Source organism: Thalassophryne amazonica, chromosome 3 (genome assembly GCF_902500255.1).
Source record: "Thalassophryne amazonica chromosome 3, fThaAma1.1, whole genome shotgun sequence".
NCBI lineage: Eukaryota > Metazoa > Chordata > Actinopteri > Batrachoidiformes > Batrachoididae > Thalassophryne > Thalassophryne amazonica.
Window position 1 is genome coordinate 90374849 of NC_047105.1, and position 10741 is coordinate 90385589.

Consider the following 10741-nt stretch of genomic DNA (forward strand, 5'->3'; position numbering starts at 1 on the left):
AGTATTGACTTGAACTTTTGTTATTGACCAAATACTTATTTTCCACCATAATTTACAAATAAATGCTTTAAAAATTGTACAATGTGATTTTCTGGATTTTTTTCTCATTTTGTCTCTTAGTTAAAGTGTACATATGTTGAAAATTACAGACCTCTCTCATCTTTCTAAGTAGGAGAACCTGTACAATCAGGGACTGACTAAATACTTTTTTGCCCCACTGTAAGTGAAGTTCTCACTCATTTAATGTTTTCCTTCATAATTTTGCCAACTATGTTGGGATAGATGGTTATTTTCGACCTGTGGAAGTGGACCTGTTGTCTGCCTGCGTGGATGCCATCCAGAACCCAAGGCAGTTCTGTGGGGTTGTGGATGCACCAGTGCATGCAGTCTGGAGAAGACATAACACGTGCTCATCAGTTGGACAGGTAGTCTTCTAATAACAGTTTTTTTTTTGGGTCACCTTTCCTCTGTTGTGAGAAATAAATCCAAAGACACTGACATCCACAAAATTTACTTTTGATAGGAAAAAACTGACTTCACTTGACACTTAGTTTTACCCTTAATGTATCCAAAAACAAAAAACTAACTTATAAGGGGGGTGTCTTTATGCATAAAAATATGGCATAACTACTGCAATATATATGTAGTTTTGCAGATATAGCTACTGATTCACCGTGCCCTGGTTTCCCCTACTACTACTACTAATAATACTAGTGAAAGTATTGCTTGCAAACAAAGGAATCGTCAAAGATGAGTAGAGCACTCAGATGCTTGATTGCTAACAATGTTGAATACGACCGTGAAATCAGATGGTGCTGCAAAGACAACCTACAGTCTCAGACCTTCATGAAAAGTAGGCACATTTTCTTCATTTTTAAATATTAGCTTTTCATTATTTTAAAAAATCTCTGACTCATTCAATGTGCATAAAAGCTTTGTGCAGTACTTTTAAAGGGTAATTATTAATCTGTGCAAGCACGTACAGTGCATCAAGAAAGTACTCATACTGCTTCATTTTTTTCCACATTTTATGTTACCATCTTACTTCAAAATGGATGAAATTCATTTTTCCCCTCAAAATTATACTCACAACACTCCATAATGACAAAATGAAAAACATTTTTTCAAACTTTTTGCAAATTTATTAAAACTGAAAAAAACAAAAAACAAAACTAAGAAATCACAAGTATTTACACCATTTGCTCAGTACTTTGTTGGTGCACCTTTTGCAGCAATTACAGTTGCGCTGTTGGGTGTTTTCTCACCTCCCAGTCATTTAATGTGGGGAACGAAGTCAGAAGACACAAAGACTGACAGGAAACGGACTTCAATTTTAGATGTCATATTAAAAGATGCCTTCACTGAACAGAGTTGCTACTACAGCTTGCAAGCTGCCCTCACCCCTTCCTGCCTCTACCCGCTGCACTCGCACCCAGATTGGTGGGCCGTTGCCTTGAGCGTGGATCAGTAAAGTTATGTGAATGGTTGCAAAATTGCATTTGACATTTATATGCAGTGACTGCTCACGTTGTATATCTGAACCAGTATATGTAAAACTGTGTTTTGTCTGCATGCATCATATGAAGATATGAAGTTATCAAATAGACTGAGGACATGGCCATGAGACATACTGTCCAACAATGCATTCAAATATGTTTATTATTTTGTGTTGATGGTGAAACTAGAGTTGTAGAACTTCTTAGCAAGTCCCCGGTTGTCTCCCTGCAGGGGTCGAATTACAACTCCTGGCAAAAATTATGGAATCACCGGCCTCGGAGGATGTTCATTCAGTTGTTTAATTTTGTAGAAAAAAAGCAGATCACAGACATGACACAAAACTAAAGTCATTTCAAATGGCAACTTTCTGGCTTTAAGAAACACTATAGGAAATCAGGAAAAAAATTGTGGCAGTCAGTAACGGTTACTTTTTTAGACCAAGCAGAGGGAAAAAATATGGAATCACTCAATTCTGAGGAAACAATTATGGAATCATGAAAACAAAAGAACACTCAAACACATCACTAGTATTTTGTTGCACCACCTCTGGCTTTTATAACAGCTTGCAGTCTCTGAGGCATGGACTTAATGAGTGACAAACAGTACTCTTCATCAATCTGGCTCCAACTTTCTCTGATTGCTGTTGCCAGATCAGCTTTGCAGGTTGGAGCCTTGTCATGGACCATTTTCTTCAACTTCCACCAAAGATTTTCAGTTGGATTAAGATCTGGACTATTTGCAGGCCACGACACTGACCCTATGTGTCTTTTTGCAAGATGCATTATCATCTTGAAAAATGATTTCATCATCCCCAAACATCCTTTCAATTGATGGGATAAGAAAAGTGTCCAAAATATCAACGTAAACTTGTGCATTTATTGATGATGTAATGACAGCCATCTCCCCAGTGCCTTTACCTGACATGCAGCCCCATATCATCAATGACTGTGGAAATTTACATGTTCTTTTCAGGCAGTCATCTTTATAAATCTCATTGGAACGGCACCAAACAAAAGTTCCAGCATCATCACCTTGCCCAATGCAGATTCAAGATTCATCACTGAATATGACTTTCATCCAGTCATCCACAGTCCACGATTGCTTTTCCTTAGCCCATTGTAACCTTGTTTTTTTTTCTGTTTAGGTGTTAATGATGGCTTTCGTTTAGCTTTTCTGTATGTAAATCCCATTTCCTTTAGGTGGTTTCTTACAGTTCGGTCACAGACGTTGACTCCAGTTTCCTCCCATTCGTTCCTCATTCGTTTTGTTGTGCATTTTCAATTTTTGAGACATATTGCTTTAAGTTTTCTGTCTTGACGCTTTGATGTCTACCTTGGTCTACCAGTGTGTTTGCCTTTAACAACCTTCCCATGTTGTTTGTATTTGGTCCAGAGTTTAGACACAGCTGACTGTGAACAACCAACATCTTTTGCAACATTGCATGATGATTTACCCTCTTTTAAGAGTTTGATAATCCTCTCCTTTGTTTCAATTGACATCTCTCGTGTTGGAGCCTTGATTCATGTCAGTCCACTTGGTGCAACAGCTCTCCAAGGTGTGATCACTCCTTTTTAGATGCAGACTAACGAGCAGATCTGATTTGATGCAGGTGTTAGTTTTGGGGATGAAAATTTACAGGGTGATTCCATAATTTATTCCTCAGAATTGAGTGAGTCCATATTTCTTTCCCTCTGCTTGGTCTAAAAAAGTAACCGTTACTGACTGCCACAATTATTTTTCCTGATTTCTTATAGTGTTTCTTAAAGCCAGAAAGTTGCCATTTGAAATGACTTTAGTTTTGTGTCATGTCTGTGATCTGCTTTTTTTCTACAAAATTAAACAACTGAATGAATATCCTCCGAGGCCGGTGATTCCATAATTATTGCCAGGGGTTGTAGTACATGCATGTGCTAGTTTGTGCACGTATTATTCGAGCGGTGCATGTAATTTTATACTGCACTAGCACTGGTGCAAGTAGTTTTATCCAATTTTTATCAACTATAAGCACCAGTAGAATGAACTAATAAAGGAATAAATAAGGAAAAAACAATTTCCAGTGTGTTGTCTTCATCTTCCCTGCGTTTTATGACTCTGACACACGGAGCGAGTTGCTGTACTCTATTTGTTGTGGACAGCTGACAAACGTCGCCAGCGGCGCTGTCCCTGGGTTCACAACATCCTCATGAGACGTTCCCAATTTGAGGAGTTTCATTATTTGCTGCAGGAGCTGCAGCAAATAACTGGAGCTGCAGGAGCTCCAGTTTGAGGACCTCCTGTCCCGTTCGCGCGCACACATGTAAGCAAAGAAAAGAAAAAACTGGCTGCCGCTGCCGTTCCTCGCTCTCTCTCCCCTCAAATCCTGTCACCATTGTGTTATAAACCAGTCACCATTTGTTTTATTACATATCTGTGTAGTTAATAAAATTATCTTCACGGACAATTAGTTTGCACGCGCACGTGAAAAAAAAAACTGGCTGCCGCTGTGGTTCCTCGCTCTCTCTCCCCTCAAACTCTATCATAATTGTGTTATAAACCAGTCACCATTTGTTTTATTATACATCTGTGTAGTTAATAAATAAAATAATCTTCATGGATGATTCGTTCGCACGCGCATGTGAAAAAAAAAACTGTCTGCCGCTGCTGCTCTCCCCTCAAACTCTCTCCAGAGAGGAAGAGTCTGACACCTCAGATGAGGAGTTTTAAGGTTGATATAAGACTGACTTTTGGTTGTGCAAGTAACTTTTTTTGGTGCAAGTAATTTTTTTGTTACTATAGTACCAGTGCAAGTAGGTTAAAAAATGTATTTCGACCCCTGCCCTGTGTTCAGTATTTGTCGGTAAGCACGTGCGTAAAGTTGTGAATGTCACACACTATCAGCCGCAGTGCTTTTTTTGTACTTCAGTGTGTGTGTGCTGCTCTAAGCCCACAGCGTTTACGGTCTCACACACACTCTTCCACTAACTTCTTTTCCATTTCATGGTTATCCGATTTGACAGGGAACCAAATAAACTATCCCTGCCTGCGTGTCTCCACTTCATTTCCATTAATCTCTAGCTCACACTTGGTAAAATTTATTTTCTGTGTTTATGTTGAATGATCAGACAGAGAGGGAAATCCTAGGTCCCATGGTCCATTTGAATAAATTTGTATATTTAAATGAGGGAGTGGACAGGGCTGAGTTTGGTACTACTGCATGTGCACTCAATTCCACATTGATTGGGATGTACAAAAGGAACATCGTGGGATCCATACGTGCACACACTTTGATGCATCTGACTGTTTTTGTGCATACAACAGTTTCTGGATTTTACTGTATGCCATGATTCAGTAGGAAGTCCATGCCAGTCTTTGTACATGAGGCCCCCAGGTGGGCTGCCATGTGTCTTTTACTCAGGAGTGGCTTCCATCTGGCCGCTCTATCATAAAGGCCTAGTTGGTGGATTGCTGCAGAGATAGTTGTCATTCTCCTCTCTCCACAGAGGAATGCTGGAGCTCTGACAGTGACTATCAGCTTCTTGGTCACCTCCCTGACTAAAGCCCCTCTCCCCCGATTACTCAGTTTAGACGGGTGGCCAGCTGTTGGAAGAGTCCTGGTGGATCCCAATTTCTTCCATTTATGGATGATGGAGGCCACTGTGCTTATTGGGACCTTCAAAGCAGCAGAGGTGTTTCTGTACCCTTCAGTAGATTTGTGCCTCAAGACAATCCTGTCTCAGACATCTACAATTCCTTTCACTTCATGCTTGGTTTGTGCTCTGACATGCCCTGTCAACTGTGGGACCTTATATGTAGACAGGTGTGTATCTTTCCAAATCATGTCCAATCAACTGAATTTACCCCAGGTGGACTCCAATTAAACAGCAGAAACATCTCAAGGATGATCAGTGGAAACAGGAGGCACCTGAGCTCAATTTCAAGCTTCATGGTAAAGGCTGTGAATGCTTATGTACATTTAAGTTCTTATCTTTTTTAATCTTTAATAAATTTGCAAAAATAAATAAATAAATAAAAACTTTTTCACATTGTAATTATAGGGTATTGTGTGTAGAATTTGGAGGGAAAAAAAAGCATTTAATCCATTTGGAATAAGGCTACATAACAATAAGATAACATAATGTGGAACAAGTGAAGCGCTGTGAATATTTTCTGGGTGCACCGTACATCTGAGTTTAAAGACTGTGCATTATTTCGATTCCCCTCTGATGGTCACAGATGGTTAAATCGGGCCGCTCAATGTGAGGTCGTATCTCAGAGTTGGTTCAAGCGTTCATCTTTTACCTGTCCTGCATGGTTCCTACTGTAGAAAATTAATCTGGGGTTGCAGAGCTCTCAAGCTGAGATACGCTCAAGGAGTTATTTTCCGCCAAATCTTGTCTTGCAGGTCATAGTGGTGAAATGCTGGAGAATGTCATGCATTAGCATGAGAGTGTGACATCTTGAGTCTCACGTTGAATGCGTGAGACCCACTGAACTCTACACTACGTGGAATGGGCCTGATCGATCACTGTACCTTGATTGGCCGCTGAGGCGTGAAGCCAGCAGAAGTACAGAAAACGCCATCTTGTGTCCTCCAGAACTTCAAACGCCGACATAAAAAAGACCCTTGTCGTACACGCACAATTTAGATTAATAATCGCCAGTTTCGCTTTGTTTGATTTGATTTAGCTTTGTTTGCACCGCAAAATGCCGTCTTGCGCTGCAGTTAATTGCACGAATCGTGATACTTGTGAAAATCGTGGGAGAGGACTTACATTTCACAGGTATGTCCCAGTCATACGCTTTCATGTTTGTTAAACTGTGCCATGACGCTGACGAGTACACTCTAAGAAATAAAATGTTGAATTTAATTGATAAAGCTAATGTAACTTTTTCCACATAACTTTGATGTAACTTTTCCATGAAGTTGACAGGCCAGATTCAGTAATATACAGTATTCAGTAATATACATATAATACATATATTATACAGTAAAACATATAATATATATAATAATATAATAATAATATATATAATACAATTATAATATATAATATATGTAATATTATTTAATATAATAATAATACACATATAAATATATTATAAATATATTATATATATATATATAAATACATGTAATATACATTTTAAAATTTTCAGCCTCTAACTTGGTCTGGCTTCTTTGAAAATGTCAACTTCTATAGAGCATTATCAAATAATATTACTATACTATTTTTTATTTTGGATCCAAATGAGATGCTGCTCCATCTGATGATAAAAGTGAGTACACGCTCTGTACATACATAAAAAGGTATTTTTCAAAATATATTAATCAGATGCTGTAAAGTTTTGAAATGTAAACAACTGTATACAACTCATTTAAAATTGGGCCATTGCTCTCATTGTATTTTGTTGTATTTTGTTGTTTCAGACACCAAAGATGTCACATAGTTAATTTTCATTTTGATAGAGTGTACATTGACATGTGTGAATGGATTGACTGCTTTACATCAACTGTGATTGTGATTTGTTGCAATGTTCCTACTTCTGCAATACATTCTAATATTTACTTTAACTGATTGACCAATTACTTGTGTGCCTTTCTGTATGTGCACAACATTAAAAAGTATTTGTGCATTTGATTGTGGTTGATGTGCACTGTTTGGGGGGGTGTTTTGAGTGTGTGTGTGAGTTGTGTCAAATGAACATTATGTGTGACTGTGTGTGTCAAACGAACATTATGTGTGTGGCGGGGGGGGGGGGGGGGGCTTTGTGCGTGTTCACAAGCGTATAATATGATAGAAAGTGTTCAAATAGTGTTGCATTGCAAGAGCTTATAATGTTCATAGATTTAACAAGTTTTTGTTTCTATCAAAAACTACACTACGTGTACAAGTCTTATAAATGGCCTTAACAGAGCTTAATAATATTATATAACAACTCGACGAAGGGTTTCATTCTGCAGAAATTGGTGAATTTGACCCTATACTATCAACCTGATTCCACTGTGTGGCATTTGCGCCTTTTGGGGGACGCAAGATGGCCAACAATGCAGCGGCTTGGCTTCACTCGCTCAGCCGTGACGCCCATTGCACGTAGTGTACAGTTCAGTGGTGAGACCTGACAGGGCCGCTTTAAAGCGTGAGTCTCACTCCGAATGTGTGAGGCTTGAGAGCTCTGGGGTTGACAGACTAAACCCTGCACCCTATGTTTACCCTCTAGAGAGGGTGCAAAGGCAGCTGGGACAATTGGGGTTTTTTATATCCCATGTCCTGCAAAGCAAGGCATCCTATTGTGTGTCTGTGGACCAACCCCACATTGTAACTTTACCCCCATCATACCATCATGGCACTAAAATAACAACAGGTCTTTGTCTCACTAAAGCCCTCCGTCTAAGTAGCTGAAACATTTGATGCATGCACACTTGGCGCTACGATGACATACACGTTTTGGATACATCTCCATAGAATTTCAGACACACAACCTGTTCTCAAGTGCACACATTCACTACCTAACATGGAATTAGTGTTTGCAAAACTGTTTGCGGGGACCCGAGTGTCTTTGAGGGTGCAGAGCTGTTGTCGGGGTGACAAGTAAGTCCTGTGTAGGTTCCGAGTCCCACTGTGCCAGAGCCTATCCTGGATTCTGCAGTGTGTAGCGGACAGGAGTCTATGACTCCCCCTGGACAGGATACTTGTCTATTGCAATCCACCCCCCCCAGCCAAGGCCAGTACCCATTTATACAACCCCTGGCAAAAATTATGGAATCACCGGCCTCGGAGGATGTTCATTCAGTTGTTTAATTTTGTAGAAAAAAAGCAGATCACAGACATGACACAAAACTAAAGTCATTTCAAATGGTAACTTTATGGCTTTAAGAAACACTATAAGAAATCAGGAAAAAAAATTGTGGCAATCAGTAACGGTTACTTTTTTAGACCAAGCAGAGGGAAAAAAATATGGAATCACTCAATTCTGAGGAATAAATTATGGAATCACCCTGTAAATTTTCATCCCCAAAACTAACACCTGCATCAAATCAGATCTGCTCATTAGTCTGCATGTAAAAAGGAGTGATCACACCTTGGAGAGCTGTTGCACCAAGTGGACTGACATGAATCATGGCTCCAAGACGAGAGATGTCAATTGAAACAAAGGAGAGGATTATCAAACTCTTAAAAGAGGGTAAATCATCACACAATGTTGCAAAAGATGTTGGTTGTTCACAGTCAGCTGTGTCTAAACTCTGGACCAAATACAAACAACATGGGAAGGTTGTTAAAGGCAAACATACTGGTAGACCAAGGAAGACATCAAAACGTCAAGAAGGAAAACTTAAAGTAATATGTCTCAAAAATCGAAAATGCACAACAAATGAGGAACGAATGGCAGGAAACTGGAGGAAACTGGAGTCAACGTCTGTGACCGAACTGTAAGAAACCGCCTAAAGGAAATGGGATTTACATACAGAAAAGCTAAATGAAAGCCATCATTAACACCTAAACAGAAAAAACAAGGTTACAATGGGAAAAGGAAAAGCAATCAAAAGCAAGCAAAAAGGAAAAGCAATCGTGGACTGTGGATGAAAGTCATATTCAGTGATGAATCTCGAATCTGCATTGGGCAAGGAGATTTATAAAGATGACTGCCTGAAGAGAACATGTAAATTTCCACAGTCATTGATGATATGGGGCTGCATGTCAGGTAAAGGCACTGGGGAGATGTCTGTCATCACATCATCAATAAATGCACAAGTTTATGTTGATATTTTGGACACTTTTCTTATCCCATCAATTGAAAGGATGTTTGGGGATGATGAAATCATTTTTCAAGATGATAATGCATCTTGCCATAGACCAAAAACTGTGAAAACATTCCTTGCAAAAAGACACATAGGGTCAATGTCATGGCCTGCAAATAGTCTGGATCTTAATCCAATTGAAAATCTTTGGTGGAAGTTGAAGAAAATGGTCCATGACAAGGCTCCAACCTGCAAAGCTGATCTGGCAACAGCAATCAGAGAAAGTTGGAGCCAGATTGATGAAGAGTACTGTTTGTCACTCATTAAGTCCATGCCTCAGAGACTGCAAGCTGTTATAAAAGCCAGAGGTGGTGCAACAAAATACTAGTGATGTGTTGGAGCGTTCTTTTGTTTTTCATGATTCCATAATTTTTTCCTCAGAATTGAGTGAGTCCATATTTTTTTTCCCTCTGTTTGGTCTAAAAAAGTAACCGTTACTGACTGCCACAATTTTTTTTCCTGATTTCTTATAGTGTTTCTTAAAGCCAGAAAGTTGCCATTTGAAATGACTTTAGTTTTGTGTCATGTCTGTGATCTGCTTTTTTTCTACAAAATTAAACAACTGAATGAACATCCTCCGAGGCCGGTGATTCCATAATTTTTGCCAGGGGTTGCAGCTGGGTGGACTGAGACAATACGGATGAATTATTTCATCCAAGGACACAGACAGGTAATGTGAGCGAGAATCAAACTCAGGTCTACATATTGGTAACCAGACTCCTTACTTAACTACCTGCTCTATATCTTTATGAAAATTGTGATCATTTATTTTGATAAAGCCTATATTTGACCCCAACATTAGAATCAAAATTTATTCCAACAAGATGTTTCAAATATAAATAAGTGCTTTTTGCATATAAGTTTAAATGAAACAGTGCTCTGTGAGTTTGATATTATTTCATTAAAATCAGTTTAAATAGAGTGTTTTTTTTATATATATATAAACCATTTTTATTTAATATTACATTTGAGGATCCGGTTTTCTAGCAGTATATAGCTCAGTGTGAGTTTTGTCACTGGTGCTCTTAAACACTCCAGTTTATTTCATGTTATGCCCAAAACACACCCATGACTAATTAAGAGGATAAATCCAACCTATACGCACCCTGTGTCATATTTTCTACTCAGATTATGAGCTGTGTAAATAGAAAAATGAGCCGGGCACGTCCCAAACAGATGAGCGCTATGCCATGTTTTTATATTTAGATTTTTATATTTATATTTAGATATACCTTTGTATACTGGCATAGTTCCACTTTAGAATTGGAATATAATATATAAGATATACCTTACTGAATTTTCATGTAAAGTGTGCACCACAGATTGTGAAGAAAAGGCTCCAAATTGTTGTGAAGGCAACAAAGGCATGATCGCTTTTTAGGTACCTGTAGGGATGTGAAACAACAACACCTTTTACAGCCACATGTTCTATTGTTATTCTGCAGGTTTGGGACCCTTTTGCTCATC